Source organism: Strix aluco, chromosome 3, assembly GCF_031877795.1.
Source record: "Strix aluco isolate bStrAlu1 chromosome 3, bStrAlu1.hap1, whole genome shotgun sequence".
NCBI classification, from domain to species: domain Eukaryota; kingdom Metazoa; phylum Chordata; class Aves; order Strigiformes; family Strigidae; genus Strix; species Strix aluco.
The window spans coordinates 5,995,256-6,015,637 of record NC_133933.1 but is presented as its reverse complement, the minus strand read 5'-3'; positions in this window follow the sequence as shown (position 1 = coordinate 6,015,637).

Sequence of the window (20,382 nt, the reverse complement as noted above, 5' to 3'; positions counted from 1 at the left end):
TTTGAAAAAATGTGTTGGGTTTTTTTAACCCAAACATTCCTTGGGCTAATCAAAATATTGAGAAGATAAAAACACTGATGTACTTCAGCTGTCATCGCTGGGCCTGGGCTCTGCTCCTGCCGCCATTGCTGTGATCCCCCCGGGCAGGGATGCCGGTGGCAGCGAGCACGAGACGGGGCCGTTACGGAGGCAGGTTTGGGGAGATGGGCAGCAAAGAGGCAGGAGAAGCATCCTCCAGGTTTGCCAAAGTCTGACCCTACCTAGTGGCTGCCAGTGGATCCCGGCTGCTGAAGAAAAGTGGAAACTTGGCGCGCGAGTTCTGTATTTCAGAGCTTAATAGTACAAATCGACAGCCAGAGCGAGACTGAAGGCTCGTAATGCGAAACAGTCCAAGTGACAGCCTGGTGAAAAACACACACATGGATCTGCTGCCGAGCTCTGGGTAATGTAAGTTCTCCCTCGCCTTATGAAAGAGACTGAACCAAAAGACATCTTTAATCCAGATGAGATGGGCCCGTACTGGTGCGCGTTTCCTTGTGGGACGTTAAGTTTTCTGCATTAAGCCGTTGTGCAAGAACGGTGAGGGACAGCGATGCTACTCTTAGCAGCGAGCGGATGGCAGCAAGAAACTGAAGCCTCTTCCCACTTGAAAAAGTCGAGGTCAAAGCAGCACTTGGGTACGGCGATACTGCCTGCGTGGCTGCGCTGGGGGCGACTGGAGAGGAGAGCGTGCGCATGCCTGCGCCGTAGATGGCAACTGAAGTTCACAAATGCTGTTAAATCAGCAGATGACTTCATCGATGAATCCAGACGGCTGAATTGCAACCTGTAGGGAAGATGGACTGAAAAGCAAAGGGAAAAGCTCTCTTCCTGGCTGGGTGAACGCTTGCTCCAGCAGCTATCATCTAGTCCCTGGAAAATGAAGACAGGGTTTGCCTGGGGGAGGAGACCCATCAGTAGCCCAAGGGGGATGCGATTATGGGCACCCAGCAGGGAGGTAAATCAGCAAGAGGCTCTGATGGTGGTGCTGGAGTAAGGGAGGTGTGTTCCTTTGATAGCTCCTTCCCTGGGAAGGTTCACAGCTCACGCCTCACCCCTCCAGCTTTTACCTTCCACTCTCTGGCCTCAGCTCCTGTGCTCTCCCAGCCCCTCGCCAGTGCCAGCACACTGAGCCCAAGCTCTTCAAAACAGGATTAAATTCACACATTTTATGCAGCATTTGTGATACGGCCAGTGCACTACATGGTCAGGTAGTGTAGCTCAGCTGACGTGCGAGGAGTCAGTAAACCATGGTAGCTCATGGTCTGACGTTCTGCCTCTCCTGAGTCTCGCAGATCCAACGTTCCTCATTGCACAGCTTCAAGAGGGGGTTGTGGCTGTCCCAGTTACAGCCCCCACCATGGGGTGAGGACTCTCTCCTGGGGAGGTGTTTCAGGGGTCTGTTGGCTCCAGTCGTGGCGCTGCCAGATGAAAGACCCCAGTGGTCTCCCTCGCACCAGCCTGTCAACAAAAATGCACCACAGTTGTCCGTGGCCACTGTGCCACCTTCAGTGCTCAAGGCCAAGATATTGTGTCCAGGGCTGAATCTGAGATGTCCTTGCTGGCACGTCCCGCTGGTGGTGTTCCTGTCTCCTGCTGTGGCCATCGTGGCTGACCACCCTACGTGCTGTCCGACACACTGCCGAGGGCCAACCCCACTACACAGCTGTGCAGGCACCTACACGTGGTGTTATGAGTCCTGAAAAACAAAGTATTGTCTCACTGAAACACAGCACTTCACAGAGTCTGGGTGGTCCTAGTGACTGAAATGAATAGTACATCAATTGTACCTGGTCAAGTGTGAAAAATCCTCATTCTGAGTGAGTGCCACCAGGTGACATTCTTCAAGGCCAGCATAAGAATTGCTGGGTAAGGAGGGGGGAGAAAAGAAATACAGAATGATGTAATGTAACACAACGTAAGTCACTTTGTATGCTTTATCTCAGAAGCAAGGAGGACGTAGAGGTGGGAGCACCGCTGGGTTTTATGTCAGAGCATCACGGCTCACTTGGGTCCCGCACCCATTGTCCCAGTGGTTATTGGTGCTTACCTGCTTGTCCACTTTACCCCTTTATCATCAGTCCTGGTACTGCTCCAGGACTGGAGGCATCCTGTCTGTAAAACTGATAGCTCTTCAGAGGAGCACAGCTGGTAGAGGCCCATCTGCCCTCCTCAGCTCGCTCCTGCCTGCGCCCACTCCCAGGATGCCGTTGTTTTATCTCTAAGCCTGGGGGTTGCTTTAAAATTATCTGGGATGAAAACCTGGCTCCACTGAAGTCGTTGGCAAAGCTCCCATTGACTTCAGAGGAGCCAGGATTTCACCCTAAGACGCTTTGTAGATTATTGGTGAATGGAAAGCATACGTCTGGCTTCTTGAGGGTTATTATTGTTGGTGGTGACCTCTGCTCTGGCGAGCATTGAGCAAAGCTAGGTTGAGACAGATGGCTAAAGCCTTTCCTGCCTCTTCCTCTGCTTCCTCACAGGGGCTCATCTTCTTGGATGCTGCTTATCAAGGAATACCTTCCCGTCGCCTGCCAGTGGAATTTAATGCCTGTTTGCCCACATTCCCCTTCCCCCAACGCCAGCAGATCAGCAGATAGGAGACAGAATGGCTGATTAGCTTCTAGCTCCAGCCTCTTAGCTATAAGCTGCAAGGGTCTTCTCTAAAAAAAGAAAAAAAAAGAAAGAAAAAAAGAACAACCTTCCCCTGCAGGCAACCTAAGTCTTTCTGTGATGCATGGTTCCTTTATCTCAATAAATTACAACTTAAATAGTAACCACCCTCTTTTTAAAAGAATTGATTAGCTTAGAGTTCTCCATTTTCCTGCTTCTCCTAGACCTGTACTTTCCTTCCCGTCTACATATTTTGCCACCAGCTGGGCCTAACGCCCGGGTCAAGATTTCTGAATTCTGCAGTGCCTTGTGTGACAGACTAGAAATTCAGCGGCCACTTTATTAAAACTTGAAGCAAAAGCGGAAATATATAATGAGTAGTCTGAATTATGGAATATGGAAATGGGGAAAACAGTCCAGCCCAGTTTCCCGCCTGTTATTTATTTTTTTTTAATATCGAATTCTGTTTCTTTTACACTCTGCCACATTTTCACTTTTCAATATGCTGCACATTTTTGTACTGATGATGTGCAACTGCACTGTAGCATTTGCCAAGATGCGGCCGTACGGGACTGTGGGAATCAGCACGCTGGGCAACATTTTTCAAAGTGCCCAAAGAGCCTAAATTCTGCTGACTTTCATAAGAGCTTGCCACAAGGCAATTTTTTGCCTCTTTAGAGAAATACAGTGAAACCAGCAAACCCCCTTTCCTCTGAACACAGTTCTATCGCCGCAGAAGTGCCGGGGTTGGTTTAGCTGAGACGAGTGCTACAAATGGAGTAAAGGCTCAGACACCTGATTGAGTTACCTTGGTTCAGCGAGTCACAGCACATCAGCTGAGGCGAGCGCTTTCCTGGTGGTTTTTCTGGCCGCGGTGCCAGCCATGTGGCAGAGCTGGCCCCCTGGCCTGGAGCAGGGAGGCAGCCCTGCGTTTTGGCAGCAGTGAGCCATTAAATTGGCTCATCCATTAAACTGACTCAGCCAAATTTATCATGAAGTTTAAATTATTACACACAATAACGAAAAATGTGGCAGCTCACCCTGTGTGTACCTACGCAGGCCGTCTGCGGGCACATGGCAGCGGCTGTGGGACGGAAGCTTGAGTTGGCTCATCACTTCTGACAAGTCTTAACCTATGTTCAGCAGCATAGCAGATGAGCAGCTTTTCTGATAGTTAGAAAAATAAATAAATAGATATAAACAGACCAATTCACACCTTCCACACCTATGGTTTTCAACCCTTCACTTCCCCTGGGGAAAATACCACATTACTGGCTTGCAGTTGGCTTTTTTTTAAGACTACTTCTGTGTCTCTAGAATTTAAAAAAAAAAAATATCAGAAAGCCAGCTGAGTGGCTGAAGGACAGCTCAGCAGGAGGGAAGGGAAAGGAGGATTTCACAGCAAATACTGGGATGGTGGGTGAGATGAAGGGCTGTATCCTAAAAGAAGTTTATCTGTCTCCAGTCCAAGGAGGCTTTCCTTCCCACAGAGAAGGTAAAGAAAATATAGCTCATTTCTCGATGGCTTCAGGTGGTAAGGGTCACCTGGCTTCACTGAGGTGATTTAACACAGCTGGAACACAGCCTGTGCAAGGGGACTCAGACTCCTGATAGTTCATTGTTGCACTGGCACAGGTAACAATCTTCCCTGGATAGGGGCTTCAGCAGTTTTACTTTATTGTTCTTACTAAATCAGTTCCTCTACTTGAGAGCTGATGCTCTGGATTTCCTAATGCCTTTGTGCAGTGCTTTCTCATGTCAAAATTGTGCCACGTCAATGAAACATTCGCTTTTGAATCCTGCATGTTCTAATGCCCGTAATACTAGAGTGTTGAATTTACACTGAGGTTTCTCAGTTCGGTTTTGAGCCAGTGGTTTAGGAGCTAAATAGTATTAGTAATAAATGTCCTCTTCCATAACGGAATCTCCAGCGAGTGTTACCAGATAAGTACTTCACACCATGTACCAAAGCGAGTGGAAAAATGCCACAGTCCTGTCATTACAGAGAGACTTGTTCAGCAAAGGTGGCCGAAGCATGGAGAGTGAGGGCAGGTTTTTTTCCTGCTATTCACCTCTTTCTCTGAGGCCCACTGGTACCCCCAAATCTAAGCCTGATGACAAATGCTGTATTGCCTGCAGAGATGTCTGAATGATCTGCAACAGCCTTTTAAAACATATATGTTTACTGAGATTGCAGGAAAAATGCTCTAATGGGAAGTAAATCTCACTTCTGTAGGGATTGTGACAACGTGCTCAGTGAAGGCGTATCTGTTACACAGCCATTTGGCATGCTGTAAGGAAACAGCAGGAATAGGCTCATAGTTATTACTGCAGGTGAAGAAACCATTTAAACTAGCACATGTCCCTTCTCTTAATGTTTTTTTTATTAAGTTGCTGAAGTCTCAAATTAATTTCTGCTGGACTAAGGATGGGTGGTTGGATTAGATGCTCCTTCCACCAGTGTTGAAGTGCAGGCTGGTTTTTATGTCTTCCCTTAGTGCAGCCTTTATCATAGTGGTGCCCGTGTTTGCGATACCCCAGCACCTAAACATAATACCAAAGAGCGATAGACCCCCTGGGGAACATCCCAGCTAGTAGAGGACAGGAAAAATTTGAAATGCGTCTTTAAAGGAGGATGATATTACATCAAATAAAGCAACGAAGAAAGAAAACAGAATCTGGGGCCTCTCATTTAAAGTAATTAATTCTAAGAAAAATGTTCTCTGCTACCCAATTTCAGGTGTCCTGTCTGGCATAGAATTGTGCACATCGCCGGTGCTCTCGAGGGCAGTCTGGATAGCAACAGCTTCACCTACTATCCAGGGTGGGATGGTAAAAGTCTCACTGGATCTGGATGAGATGGTCAGAGCACAGAGAGAAGCTGCAGATAGGTGCCCAGAAAGCCTTTGCAGAAGATCTGATGCCTCACAGTCACCCCAGGCAGAAAGACTTTGCAGAAGAATCTGATGCCTCACAGCCACCCGCCAGTGCCTGGGGAAATCACATGAACACCTCTTCTGGTCCTGCCAGAGGTAGAAGTTTTGGAGGAAGTGCAGCGGTAGGCTGGAGACACGGGGCTGGGCTGGCTGGAGGCTCCTCTTTACAGGGCCATGGTGGGTTTACAGCAGCGCTCAGCACTTGGGAGAGAAGAGGGAGGGAGAACGGTTTGGATGTGCAACGCTTTGGTACACATGACTGAGGAAATCACTAAAGATCAAAGTACGTGTTTATTCAAGGCAGCTGACCTGTCTGTAGAAGATTTTCGCTCCTCTAGTACCCTGAAGACAACCGCAAGTGTGAAACAAAACGGCATGGAAAAAGCAATACCTGGAGCTCCACCTTGCTGCCTGAGACAGTTATTTGCTGCTGATCAACAACTAAGATTTTTCTTCTCTCTCTATTGCTTATATCCTCGTGCAGTGAGAACTGGCTTCAGGAGGTGGTGCGACCCTACACAAATCCTCATGGGAGGCTTGAGAAAGACTGATAGAAAAAAGGGGCAAGAGCCACGGAATAACCACACAGCCCCGTCTGATCAAGCTCAGACTTCATCTTTCCACTGTGCTGGCTATAAACGTTGTTCATTTTATACAGTTATATCACGTAACAGTTTATACATTTCCAGTGCATTTTCTTATACATAATGTCATTCTCTTAAAACATGGGATGTGTGGGCTTATTCTTGCTTTTGAAGCTGCTGGTGGTGTTTTTTTTCTGGATAGTCCATGAGTCTGATCAAATGGCAGGGCATTTGGGCCAGCCTCTTGCGGTTTTAGTTCCAGAGTCACCTCTTCACAAGGTTAAAAACTTTAAGGCTCTTTCTAGTGCTAGATCCAGAAAGCAGGTGGTTGATAAGATTATTGGCTCAAGAAAATAGGAAACTCGTGGCTGGGCCCACTATAAAAGGAAATTCTTTTCAATGATTTACAAATAAATGAACTTCAGTGCAGGCAGGATCAGACCCTTGTGTATGAAGAGTCTTTTTACTGTATCTGGAGACACTAGAGAGATCTTTTTTAAACAAGAAATAACTTGAAACAGAATGAGAAAGGAGGGAAAAAGCAAATTAACCCTTTTTCTGACTTCTGGCACTTAACCTCAAGTAGCTTTTTAGTAGAACCCCGAGGGAGTTGTCTGTAAAATAGTACAATTTACAAGTGGGTTTAACTACAACATGTTGCTTTTCAACCAGGACAGACAGGAAAAGATCCAATTGACACCTGCTTCAGACAACAAATGAGACACAAAAGATGAAACTAATTTCAAAGGGACTGTTTGTTTGTCTCTTGTCATGGATTAAACCAGCCGGGCCACTATTTCAGGATGGATTCTGCTCCCATTCCAGTCAATGGAAAAAAAGTCTATTTGTGTGGGTAATGCAGGACCGGCCCTTGGCAAAGAAATGAGTTGGTTGTTGCTGAAGTTTTACTGACAATTCTGTAGTAAGCGAGGATATAGTACTTCTGAAATGCTCGATTTGCAAGCCAGATGTTTGAAATATGAATATTCACACTTGCAGAACTTTAAACAGACCGATGAAAGTTTACTGAAAAACAATTGGGAATACAAGAATTTTTTTAAGAATGCAAAGTACCACAGTGCTTTTTAAAAATAGGTTTTCACTTATTTGATTCAAGTCTAACTCAATTTAGAAAATTCTTCCTGTCTAAAGCAATTTCTGTGTGTGTGTGTAAGAACAGAGAAAAATTGCTGAAATTATGCTTTTTAGAAATTCAAACCAAATGAAAAAAAAATTACTACCTCATTGCCAGTAGTTTCATTAAAGGACATAATGAGATGCTGAAGCAAACACTCCCAAATCATCAATATGCTTAAACAAAACCCCTTCACACAAACCGTTGCAGGGCTCCCCTAAACACGTGCGTGCCTAATAAACTCTTTGCACTTTCTGTTTTGGGCCCAGCAGTCGTGCTCCCTGGGTGCGGGTGAGGCCGTGAGCAGCTCGGCCGCAACCCAGCTCTGCCTGCCCAAAGGAAAAGGAAAAAAAAAAAGCCTGACATGAACATTTTGGCAGCTCTTTTGTTTCAGAGAGAACAGAACTTTGTCTACTGCTTGCTGTCCTTTGATTTTTCATGGATGCGGTAGTGCATGGGGTTTCCAAATCCCTGTCCCTGCCAAACAGCAAGCCAAATTTTGTCCTCAGATACCTGCCTCTAATCCCCTGGAGTTGCACTGAATTTGGTCCACACATAAGCTTTTGCCTGTGTACTTAATCACTGGGGGGGTTGTGGTAGTTAGAGCCTGGACTGTTATTCACTGTTCTGCTTTTATGAATAATCTCATAATCACTTTTTGTTTTTTTTTCTTCTTAAAGCCATCAAACTTCAAGGTACGCAAGTACGTCAAATTAGTGGGGTATTTTTTAAACTTTCATTTCTAACGCTGACATACGTAGAGGAAATAATGAAGTAAAAAAAACTCCAAAGCAGAAGACAAACCGCAGTAGCTGCAGATTTTAACTCCCAGCTCCTTAGCTCTGAGCACTTGCAGCCAGCAGTAGAGGCCTAAAAGCTGCATTTGGAGTTTTGCCCACGGTGGCGTTTGCCGCTGCAGAGTCCCCATAGTTTGGAGGCCACTACTGTCAGCTGAGGCTGCAGAAACTAGGCTGGGTAGACAACCTATGAGCAGCCAAACCCAAACCCACAATATATTGTGTGTGACAGAGCACCAGTTCCAACGAAGGCAGGCAAAGAAGGTGATGGAGCACAGGGGAGTGCTAACTCTGAATTTCCTGCCTTTTGTGGCGAGTATGCGCCCACTTCAACAATGTTAAAATTCTATTAACAAATAATTTTGTGTTAAATGCTGGTTTTTAGCATGTATTTACTGAAATGCTTTAAATCTTATTTCTGCCCTTTGTAACTCCCGATGATTCCTTGAGGCTAAAGGACACAAGAGTTTTTCTATCAGTTTAGCTCTTCTAATTTGAAATTGGTATACTTAAATACTGTGGTGCAACTGCCCCCTCTCTGCAGGTAGAGACGATGCAAACATAAAGTGTGTTCCAATCGGCAGGAACAAGCTACACCGGTATAAAGCACCCTTTGCTGTTAACCTCACCTTCGTTAGGACTTTCGCTAATTTCACAGTTTCAATTAAAACAAAAAAAATCATACCCCCTAACTGAAATAGAAAATCTATGCGTAAAACAGATATAGAAAGACTGGAAGGCAGGGTCATTCCTGGCTAATAATACCGTTTGAGATATTAGATCTGAAGAGATCAACTGGATGTGTGTGAAACTAAAAGCTGCTGATTGTTGGTGCGTTAGATGACAACAATGTTAGCAATGGTTAAGGGTGCTAAGCCTGAACCCCACTCCAGGAATCCCAAACTCACCTGTTCGTATGATTGCCTGATAAACTAATTTAAACCAGACAGCATTTAGCATCGTGGGGTAAAATTAACGTGTACACGTTTAAATTGCTCTGTTTTGTCTCCTTGTGATCATCAAGGCTGCAATATCTTTTCAAATGACTTAAGTATGGCAGCTTTAATTCCAGCTCTAGAAAACAAATGTCAATCCTCTTGGAAGCAGTTGGACTACAAACAGTTCTGCTTCATGTAGTGCAGTGGTTATATCTATAATGGCATCTGCTTATTGTAGGCATCAGTACCAAGTAAAATAGTTGATATGATCATTAAAGAAATAGAGGACTTGCAAGCATAACATGAAAAGAGATATGATACCTCTCCAGTCCGCTAGCATTTTTTGACTGTTTCAGCAAAATAACAGACAAAGCTTACTTGGCCTTGCAGAAAGACTCTTACTAAGGATTATTAAATGAACTGAACAATCATGGTTGAAAGGCAAAATTCTACCACTGACTGAAAATGATATAAACAGCAAAAATTAAAAAAAGTAGAATAATACACACACATATATGTGGGGTGCGTATATATACACATTAACCCCCCCTCCCAGAAGTGGTGTGCTAAATAACACGAAACTGATAAAGCTAAACAAAGCTGAAGGAAAATAGGAACAAATTCCAACTAGACAATGCTGCGATGAAAAAAGTCAGGGTAGAAAAATGTAGCAGAAATGATGTTGCAAAAATACTCCCATGCATCGCTTCGTGCTAAGGGAACCCTACTAACCTGGGTGCCAGTGTGGACCATCGACAGTTACTTGGGCAGAAGTGCTCAGAAGAAAAAGTTGTGAAGGATGGGGAGAAAATAACGCTGAAAATACTCTCTTGCTGTCATTTCAGTTAGTGTTTTAAGCAATAACTAGAAACCAATAGATGAAGAATTCCACATGACAGCCAGGGTCAAGGGAACTCTCCTGTGTGAGAAGGGACCTAGAAGGACCAAATGGAAGGAAGGGAGCAGACATAAGAGTGGACAGAATAATGTCCAGTTAAAACAGCAGCTGGTTTACACAAAGAGAAATGGCATTTTCCATATTACTGGACAGAGGGAATGCAGCAGCATCACTAAATGGAATGACTTCTGAAAGCAAAATGGAGTGTGCTTTTTAATAAATAATGCCTAGCACTGTAGAAGTGAGTAGTGGGATGCAGAGAGAAAAGTGTTGAAACCAGAAGAGCAAAGAATTTCTGTACAAATCTAAGCATTTTTATGAGACAAAAATCTCTTCCACAGATAGCATAACATTAGCAAAATCAGTGGTCTTCCATCTAGTTTTTAATGTGGACTGCTGTGGCTTTTTCAGTAGAAATATGGATCCCTGTGCAGTTCCTGAGCCTACTGACAATACATCTGCTTTTCTTAGCTGCCTGTTGCTGCCTCTGTCATAAGATACAGGCTGAAAATCTCCTTTCTAAAGGATTTCAACCCTTGGAGCTCAGGACACTGTCATCTCAAGACCAATTAAAAAAAAACCAACTAGTGAGGGGAATGGAAAGATTCTCCATTGGACTTAATTATCTAGGGCAAGGAGAAAACATCCCTTTCATCCAGGCATTGCATAATTATCTATTATGGGCTACAGTCTTGGCTTTAAAATGAGTGACAAAACTCATATTGAATTAAATGGAAGAAGGATTTGACCCATGAGGGTTCAGACATTTTGAAGCATCTGATTTGCTGATCGCTGACAAAAAGAACCTGGGAAAAATAGTTCAGTACTTAGACAATATACTTGCAATGTCTGATAAGCTTCTCTCTCAAAAAAACCCCCAACAAACCAAACAAGCAACCTGGGCTGATTCTGCCTGTCTCCACAGTGTACACGTGTATTATGAGAGAAAGTAAGTTTTCCTGTTGCCCAAGTGGAAGTCCAGGCCATACAGAGAAAATAAATTTTGTGTGTAATTTGGGGGTTTCCTTAGGCTCAGGAATGTGTGTGTATATAGATATATATATATTAAATAAGAGTATAGGAAATCCAGAAATAATCAGCACTCAAAAGAATGGTCAAGGCTATTGCTACAAATAAAGAAACCAGGCTAAGAGACCAGTTACAGTCTGTGTTAGGCTGGCAAACTGGATTTTAAATTAAGTTTTAGCTGGAATGAGTTTCTAAAGTTATTTTTAGCCTCAACCATGTGAGAAGCACATGGCTCCATAAATACTTTCCCCTCAAGAATAAGTTAACGGGAGTGGGGTGTGTGGAAGGAAACAACCTAAACAATTCATTTAAAGTTAATAACTGAGTTAAGAATTTTATAGCTTTGTTTTTTAAACATTTGTCATTAAAGTGTGATTGACTTTTGCGGTAACATGCATGCATATACCAACTGTGCATGAGACAGTAGACTGATGGGAGGATTCACATGGGCCCCTATTAGCCTAAAGCACCCCTGGGTCCCCCCTGGAGCTGGGTGAGGGGATTTATTCACGAGAGCATTTTGGTGCAGCTGTGGTAGGCTCTGGCTCTGAAATGCCCCACAAAGGAACCTGCAAAGGAACTCTGCTCATTCAGAGAGGGCTGTGGGAGAGTCAGCTTGTGCAAAAATCTCCAGGAATCATTTTGGAAAACTGTGAGTAAGAAAAAAAGTAAAGAACAGTCATGCGATAATGCTCATACATTTTCACCAAATATGTTTGGCCTTCCAGTGGAAGAGGGACTGGAAAAAGGACTTGTGTGACAGAAATCTAGTCTGTTTTCCCTGCTACACCAGCAGATCTTACAGAAAGGCAATACTTCCTCTATAAACCTCCTCTCTCCTCTGGGTAAAGATGACAAAGAACTTGAGCAATTAGACAATATCATTACGTCCTCAGTCTGCAAACATTTCAGCTAAGAGATGTTCCTGAGCTTTAGGAAAAAAATAAAAATAAAATTAAAAAAAAAAAAAAGAAAAAAAAAGAGATAAATGGGACTTGTTTATTCTGGTTCCTCCCCTGACCCAAGAGGTCACAGGCCTGTCACTTGGGTGCTGCAGCTCCCTAGGTCTGCAGGTTGATGAGCAAATTCAATCTTGGTAGGAAAGCAGACACGCAGGACTTTGATGCTACAAGACAGAGGCATTTTGATCATTTTGTTAAGTTGATGTAGGCACCAAATTGCTGTTGAGATGACAAATTTGGCTTCCAGTCTGGAGGGGACCCTCTGAGGGGTCTCCAAGACCATCGGTGGCTACCAGAGCCATGGAGTGAGGGCAGCTAGACCTGTGTGCTGATGAAGGGCCCGGAGGACTTAGCTGGCCCTTCCAGTTTGTGAGGTTTTTCTGTTGTTGTTGCTGTGCTGGATGGGAGGTGTAAAGGTTTTTCCCTCATTTTTATATCACTGCTTCGTTACATTGCATTTCCTCTAGTAGATGATCCACATAAAGGTTAAAATAAATGCAGTCACTATGAAATCCAGAACAGGGACTTAATTAACTGAAATGGCAATGAATTGTATTTTTTGGCATGCTGGAGTCTGGGTTTCACCTCCCTGCTGTATATGTCCATGTGTGTATCTCTGACTACGGACTTGCTTTTCTTAAACTCTACAGAGAAGTTTATCTTTGGTTACTTCTGTGGACTACTGGCTTTGCCTCTTTTCAACCTACAGATCAAAGACGTTATGTAAAAACAGTGCAATTATGACTAAAATAAATACTTTAAACTCTCTTACTGTGATTTCATCCAGACTTTTTTTTTTTTTTCTAGGTTTGTATTAACACTCATATGACTCAATCAGCATTGGTAGCAATAAAATACACGATAATCCTCTGCTGATCCATCATTTGTACCCAGAAGACTTAAGTGGTGCAACTTGTACTTTATTTCCTTTTTCTAGCCTCTGTCAAAAGTACATGCCCTTATGAAATGTACATGTCATACTTAGAAATCAAAAGAACAGCTAATTAATTACATCCCACCTCCTCATATGGAAAATGGATCTAAACTAGCATCTAAAACACAATGTGTTTGCTTTAAATAGCCAAACGCGGAGGGACCAGAGAGATCTGTGGGGAATTTTTGGCACCATATGAAGATTCTTTCAGCCCTCGAATCCCCCACCCTTGAATTCTGTGGTGGGTTAGTAGGGAAAGGATATAAAATTGTGGAATTTTTTTTAAAGGCTTTTCTCTTTGTTTTCTATTCTCCTTGGCTGCGCTCTTATATTTTAATACCGTATAATAGTAAGGAACAAGGAGGGTCATTCAAAAATATTTTTTAATCTTTATTAAAAACAGAACTGCCTTTTGCTGCCGCTGGACCACATTTACCTACAAAGTCCTAAAATGGCTGAAAGAACTGCAACCATAGCTTCTACTTAGGGGTTTTGAGGGGTGCCCACACAAGTCTGAATGACTGCTGGCAGTGGAGAATACCAGTCTCTTGCTAAGTTTTTACATGGTGCTGACCACTTCAGCATCAAGACATTTCCCAGGGGTCCAAAATTAGATACCAGCATTGCTCTTTTGCTTCTGAACAAAAAGGCCTGACTTTTTCCACTTAGCCCCCCTTTCATTAAGGCATATTTAACTTTAATTCACCATGATGGGACAGTAGGATGAACTTAAGGGTTTTGGTGAACAAGGAGGGGATTGCTCATGTATTAATAGCTATGAAGTGCCACAACAGCAAGAGATGGAGCGAGCGCATGGTCTCCGCTGTGATGTGAGTTAGTTCTCTTGCTTCCAAGAGTACATGTACATTTGGGCTTTTTTATGGCTACATACATACTTGCACTTTCAGACTTCATTTTACTGTCTGCACCAGAAAAAGGAACTCTAAAGGCCTGGAGAAAGTTTCTGGAGGGAATAAGAAGGGTATAGGGAATATGAGGGTTTAGAATAGAAGGTTTAGTAATTCAGAAGTATTAAGGCTGGCCCAGCCTATTCCAGTATGGGGGATGGTATGCCTACATTTGCTTTTCCTTCCTCCTGCATGTTGTACAATCCCAGCATCTACTGCCATTTGCACAAATCAACAATAAAGCCCCAAATCACTGGAATTAATGGTTTTCTTCCACCTGTGAAGATTTCTATTTCTTGCCCAGTTTGCAAAGGATAATGTGCCACCCCTATTTCCATGCCATGGACAAGATCTCAAATTTCTATATAAAAGAAGTCAAACGCACTGTTAATACTTATTGAGACTAATCAGATGATCCAGGCGCCTTGCTTACTCACACAGGCACAGCCACCAGGAACTGAATTGCTGGTATCATCTCATATACTATGTGGAACATGGATCTATCAGGAACACTAATATCAATTAGCAGTCATATTTAAAAACAAGTAAACAAGAATTAAATAAACATTACGGTTAGAAACAGGTCATTTTAAAAGGAGGAGAATTTAAATGTTTATACACAAAAAAGAGAGCAATATAAAAAGAATGGCAATTTGGCTTGTATAATGCATGAAGATGTCTGGGCTTCTCCACTATCTTTGATCTTGAAAAAAAATTTCTCAGGAGATTAGAGGAAAAAAAATCATTAAAAAGAGTAAAATGCCATGTTAAAATCACATGGAACATTCTCATTAGAGCGTACGCATCCTACCTCATGCTCTTTGATGTAGTTACAACAGAATAATTTTCTTTCTCATAAAGTATGGGGAAAAGACAACTATAGTAAATACTGTGTACTTACCAAAATAAATGGATCAACAGCATGTCATCCTGAATTATCTCGGGGAAAAATATCCAGCAGAAATTACAGCAGCATCACAGCTATGCAGACCAAGTATCTTAAGACTAGTCAAAGTATCTATTATTGCTTGTTTTTATCTTTCTCTAGAGGGAAGCTATGTTTGACCTCTAAGGAAGGTCAACAACTTAATTATTGTACTCAAGACAAAGCTACTCTGTGCACAGGAAATGAAAGCTAAAGAGAAGCACTTTGAAAAGAAAGACGTTTTACTCTCTTAAATAAATGAGACCTGCAAAATTCAATATTGTTTTCATCCTGACCAAGTCTTCTGGCTGGATGCTAAGTGATGTTCATCGGGTAAAGACAGGAAATCCAGGAGCCTTCCTGCCTTTGCAACATAAGAGTTGTAGCAGGGCAAAGCAGCTTGGAAGACAGCAAAACTAAAAAGGCCTGTACAGGGAGGGCTCTTACAGCCATACTTCGTCAGAAAGACAAATCCACTTGTTTGAGAAAATGAGCACCATGAGGCATTTTGATTAAAAAAGCCCCCATCACTTCTTGTGCTAGGACATTGCTTAGAAGAGGATAGCTCAGATCTTCTAGAAAGTTGCAATTTGAAGAACCATGAAGAGGCAAGAGCAGTTAGGCTTTGTGACATGCCACCTTCTGAGAGAACAGCTAACATTACAGTTCATCCAAAAAGTCCAAAACAGAAAAAAACAAAACAAAACAAAAAAAAAAGAAAGGATGTGTCACCATCACAAAATATAAGCACTGTGCTCTGGTGCTGAGCTTTTTAACTAATACTGCTCTGCCAGCTTGTACCTCAGTTTTTACTTTACTGCAATACATAGGAGCTATGAGAGGTTGGTTGATCTTTGAGGTCCTTTCAGTAAAAATGCTGTGCTGTTATTCAGGTTTGAGCTAGCTGGTGCTAATCAGGCCAGCAGGAAGGACAGGCTGTAGCTCACGGAAAGCAAGGAAGGGTGCAGCAGGAATGTGGAGCATTAGGTTTACAGAGGGAGTCCAGCTTCACCAAAAAGCACAGAAAAGGGATGCTATTCAGCAGTGTTGGAAAGGCATGAATCTTTAACTAGGGTGGTCTGGCAAAGGGTGTAAATCACCAGCCACAAGCCTTTTCCAGAGAGGAAAATATGCCACTTCCAGTGAATAATGCAAAGACTGCAGCCCTGCAGGGAGTGAGGCAGGGAGTGACCACTTTACCATCAATCAGACAAATGTCCAGATTACATGATCTTGGAGCGTTCCTAGTCAGATGAACATGGACAAGTGTGTATGTGTGTGCTACCTCTTTGTGGAGCTTTACAATACAGTTTTTCCAATAATTGTACCAAAGTTTGTGCCCGCAGGCCACAAGTAAGCACCTCCATAGAAATGGCCTAACAGTGCACCGTAGCAGCTAGGCTGCTTCTGCTGAGCCCTCTGCTTATGGACTGAAGACCAAACCTCCCACCATCCATCATTGTAACGTGGCCTATTCCCACCCTGCGGCACATTCAAGAAGCTCTGTTTACCATCACTGCTAGTCCTCTCTCTCCCCACTCCATCCTACTCAGACTTTGAAATACCTCCTTGGTGTTATATGGAGGAGGGTGGGAAATCCAAGAGGATAAGGAAATCCCTTCTGGCTCCCTACCAGTGGTATATCCCCACCTGATGCTCATTTTTGGCAGCTTGCCTGCTCAGTGATGACTCAATGGGTTGATGTTCTCCAAGAGCACCCCAGTGATTTACAGCTCATGTTGCATTTTCAGAAGTCACGTAGAACTTAGGAGCCTGTGTTAAAAATAATGCAAATGGCAAATCAGTAAGGTAGGGGACCCGTGGAAAAATCAACAGCAGTCATGCAATGAGAAGCTATAATCCCCACTCACAAGGAAAATTACTTTACTTTGCACAGATAACGTTAATCCTGGCATTTCTTCCCATTTGAATACCTGACAAATTCTTTCTTATGTAAAAGGAAGAACAAGCTGAACTGCTCAGTCTTGAAGGGTTTATGAGCTTCAAGAATGCAAGAGTGATCTTTCCAATCCAACATCACCATTTATCCAACAGATCTTCAGCGATGTTTTGAACTCTCAGATTTCCACAGGGCCTCGTTTCTTCACTCATAATTGGCAGAGCTGCCCTACAACTGGACTCCTTGTCAGGTAATTGGTGTGATAACTGTCAATGTTCACAAATGCAGGATATTCACTGCAGATAATAAGGCATTTCAGATGGAGAAGAACCAACTAAATTTCAAGTTCAAGATCAGGTACTTTCTGCCTTTTTCCAACTAATGGAAAAATGGGGAAAAATTTTCCCAAGCAAGCAAAATTTCACTGAAGTCTGCACAGTGGCTGAGAACTAGTCTGGCTAATGAGAATGACTGATTATATAGATTTAACAAACAGATTTTAGAATGGCTGGGATTGGATTTAATCTGTCTGCCTGTATCTATTGACAAAGCCCACAGCCTGTATCTGGGCCAAGGCTTTCACAGTCACTGCTTCCAGGATGTAAACTGTCATCTGTAGTTGTTGTTCTCAAATGTATGACCTTGCATTTTGCTGTTTTAAAACACATGTTCAGGAGAGTCTAGTTTACCAAGTGTTGCAGTTTGCCTCACAGACTGGACTCGTCTTGTTTATTTACCACTATGGCATATCTGCAACTTTTCCAGCAGCTAATTTATTTTTTTTTCTTTCAAATCCTTGATAACAATAATGAATAGCCTGGGGGCAAGAACAAATCATTGCAGAGCCTTGATACAAATACCCTCTTGATACCCTTCTTTTAGATCAGTTTACTCATTTAATATGTGCTACACTTTAGGTAGAGACATTTTAAAACTATATTGTACCATCATTTTTATTATAAAACTCCTCTGACTGGTGTCATTTATGTCACCATCTCTTTAACTAGGTGTTGACTATTTTGTGCATCTGATTTTCTTGCAGCTGTCTCAGAACTGTCATCAGGTTAACTGGCCTATATTTACTTGGGGAGCCTGGGAAAAGGGGGTCACCTCCTTCATCCTTCTAAAATAATGAAACATTTGTTCACTTCTAGCTCTCTGGAATTTCCCTGGTACCTTATGAAGTAAGGGTGTCCACAAGAGATGTTGATATAAAGTACAGACTGCTATAAGCAAGAGAAAAAAAATCTTGGCCTTGAGGCTTGGAAGCAATATTTTTACACTTGTTTTCAACCAGATCAGTATGGAAATGGATAATATTTGTTTCTATGGATTAGTTAACCTGTCCTGGTTTTGATTCGGATGTATTCAGCTCCCTTAGAACTACATTTAATTTCTGCAATTTATGTCCATCTAAAATCTCCAATGTCAAATTATTGAGATGCGCCGACTCCAGCAGCAGCATGATGCAGCATCACCAAGCACTGCCTGGTTTCCACCTCTTACAGTAATTTCCTGCATTCACTCTAGCCTGCGCCCCAGCTTGCAAATGGCAGCACAACTGGCCTGAATTGCAGGATTTTATTAGACCTCCTAAAGTAGGCAGTTCTACCTGGTTTTGAGTTTCACTAGGAAAGCTTTGCTTCAGCTTCAACCATTTTTAAGGGTAACAGGACATCACCTCACCTGTTAAAAATGGAGACAACTATTCATCCTTCAGGAGAACATCACTGCATGGAGACATCACTAGGAGACAGTCCTTGACAGCAGACATGTTTTTCTATTTTTTTTCTCAACCTAATTTTAAAGGCTCAGAGACAGATGGTCTTTGGCTTTTCCCTACCACAGTAAATGAATTGTCTCCGCCACATTTCTGTATATTAAGGCTGTGCCATTCTAATAGGACAGTAGAGTTGCACAGAAATCACAGGGTGCTCTCTGAAGGCCTGACGGATAAACAGATGGCAAAGAAAGGGAGTTTCTAGATGCCAAGGAGCAGTAGTCAGTAGATACGGCTCTGAGGCACAGCATGAAGTGTGCCCTGAAGTACATGCAACTATGTCCAGTTGACATTTCTCCTATATACACCAGAGAGAAATTTATTCTACTGAAAATTCTGTCTTTGACACTAAAACCTGAAATCAGATCATTAACTCTGGAGGAAAAAGGGTACTTAAACCATTGATATCAAATTAGAAGAAACCCAGCAAGAGACACCTCTTTGGTTAATGATCTGTCTTTAAGAGACTCCCCACAGATTTCCAGAAAACATAGATTCAGTTGCTTTCCCTCTTGTGAATAAAAAAGTCATAGCCAGAGTTAGAGATCCCTCTTGCCTGTTTTGTTAGGGTACATCATATCTGTTTGCTTAGGACATTATTTTCCTTTCATCAAGAAGTATGGTTTTCACAGATACACTGTTTACATGGGCACAGGGTCAATCTCTGTGCATTTTGTTCCACCCCTACTCACAACAGAAAGAAAATTGCATAATAACAGAATAGCTTTCACCACTACTTTTAGGGCTGATCCAATATCAGCATTTCTCTTTCAAGAATAACTCCCACTCTCAACACCACAGAGGTAGAACCAGTCTTTATTCTTCACTAAACATCCAGAGGGCCAGATACCCTGCTGGAGTGCATTAGGGTAGTGGCCACTGAGCTCAGATAGAAAGAACTCATTCTGCACCATGGTTTCTTTCAGCTCTTGTGGACTCTGAAGGTTGGTTTCCCCAGATGAAGCCTCAAATGCACCTGCAAAGACAGATTCCTAAGCTTGAGAGGCAGCACCAGCTCCACATCCTTCACTTTCACACCTATTTCTTTAAACGTTTATTAGGGAGGTCAAAGTCTTCAACTGTGTGATGCCTTTTTGTAAACCAAGAGAACTCCTGTTTGGTGACTATTCCATGGCAATATAAAATTGACCAAAAGGTTTGGTCAACAAGAGTATGTGAGGAGTTCCAGTGGCTTAGAGAGGGATGGAGAGCTCCAGCTATAGACTTTGCACCTTAAGGTTTGCTTTAAATAAGTGTATGCCCTGTAAAGTTCCTTCTACTCCTTATATGGTGTTTCAGAACATGTCCTGTATCCACTTAAGCTTTTTCATTGATGCTCCTCAGATTTGTAATGGAAAGATTGCGCTGAACAGTGACACAATAGTTCAACCAGACCTCTCTGGTTCTTGACATTTCTGCAAAGATTCACTCAACAGAAATTGGGGAGCACTGGCTGTGATACACAGTGAGTGCAATGCACCAGTGCCCAGGCGGAGATAGCCAGCCTCTCTCTCCAAAATGATAGCAGTGGAGTCCCAACCGTGCTTTCCCTCAGGTGTGTTATTCAGATGAGGAGCAGAAACCACCTGTAATAACTGCCTGGTTCAGCTAATTTTACTGTAATCACATCCCACATCTCATCTGACCTAACTGGGTGCAAGCTGTCAGCAAAAATATGCTGGCTCCCTCTTGCAGTATTAGTTCTGCAAGCCTTACAGATACTATTTCAAAAAAATGGAAACCTGTTAAAAAGAACATGTCTTTTGTCTCCATTAATAACAAAGGGTGGAAATCAATGTTCCCTTGATGCATTTGTTGCCAGAAGAGTTTCCTTCTGAAATATAAAAAGCCACTGAAAATCAATGTGTTTCATTGGTATAGCACTGATACTAGAGAACTTTAAAAGCCTTTGCTGTGCTGCTTCTCATGTGGAGAAAGTGGCTAACTCTGTCCATACACACATGGGCCAGTGCATCAATTTCTGTCTGTAGCTTGTGTCTTGGA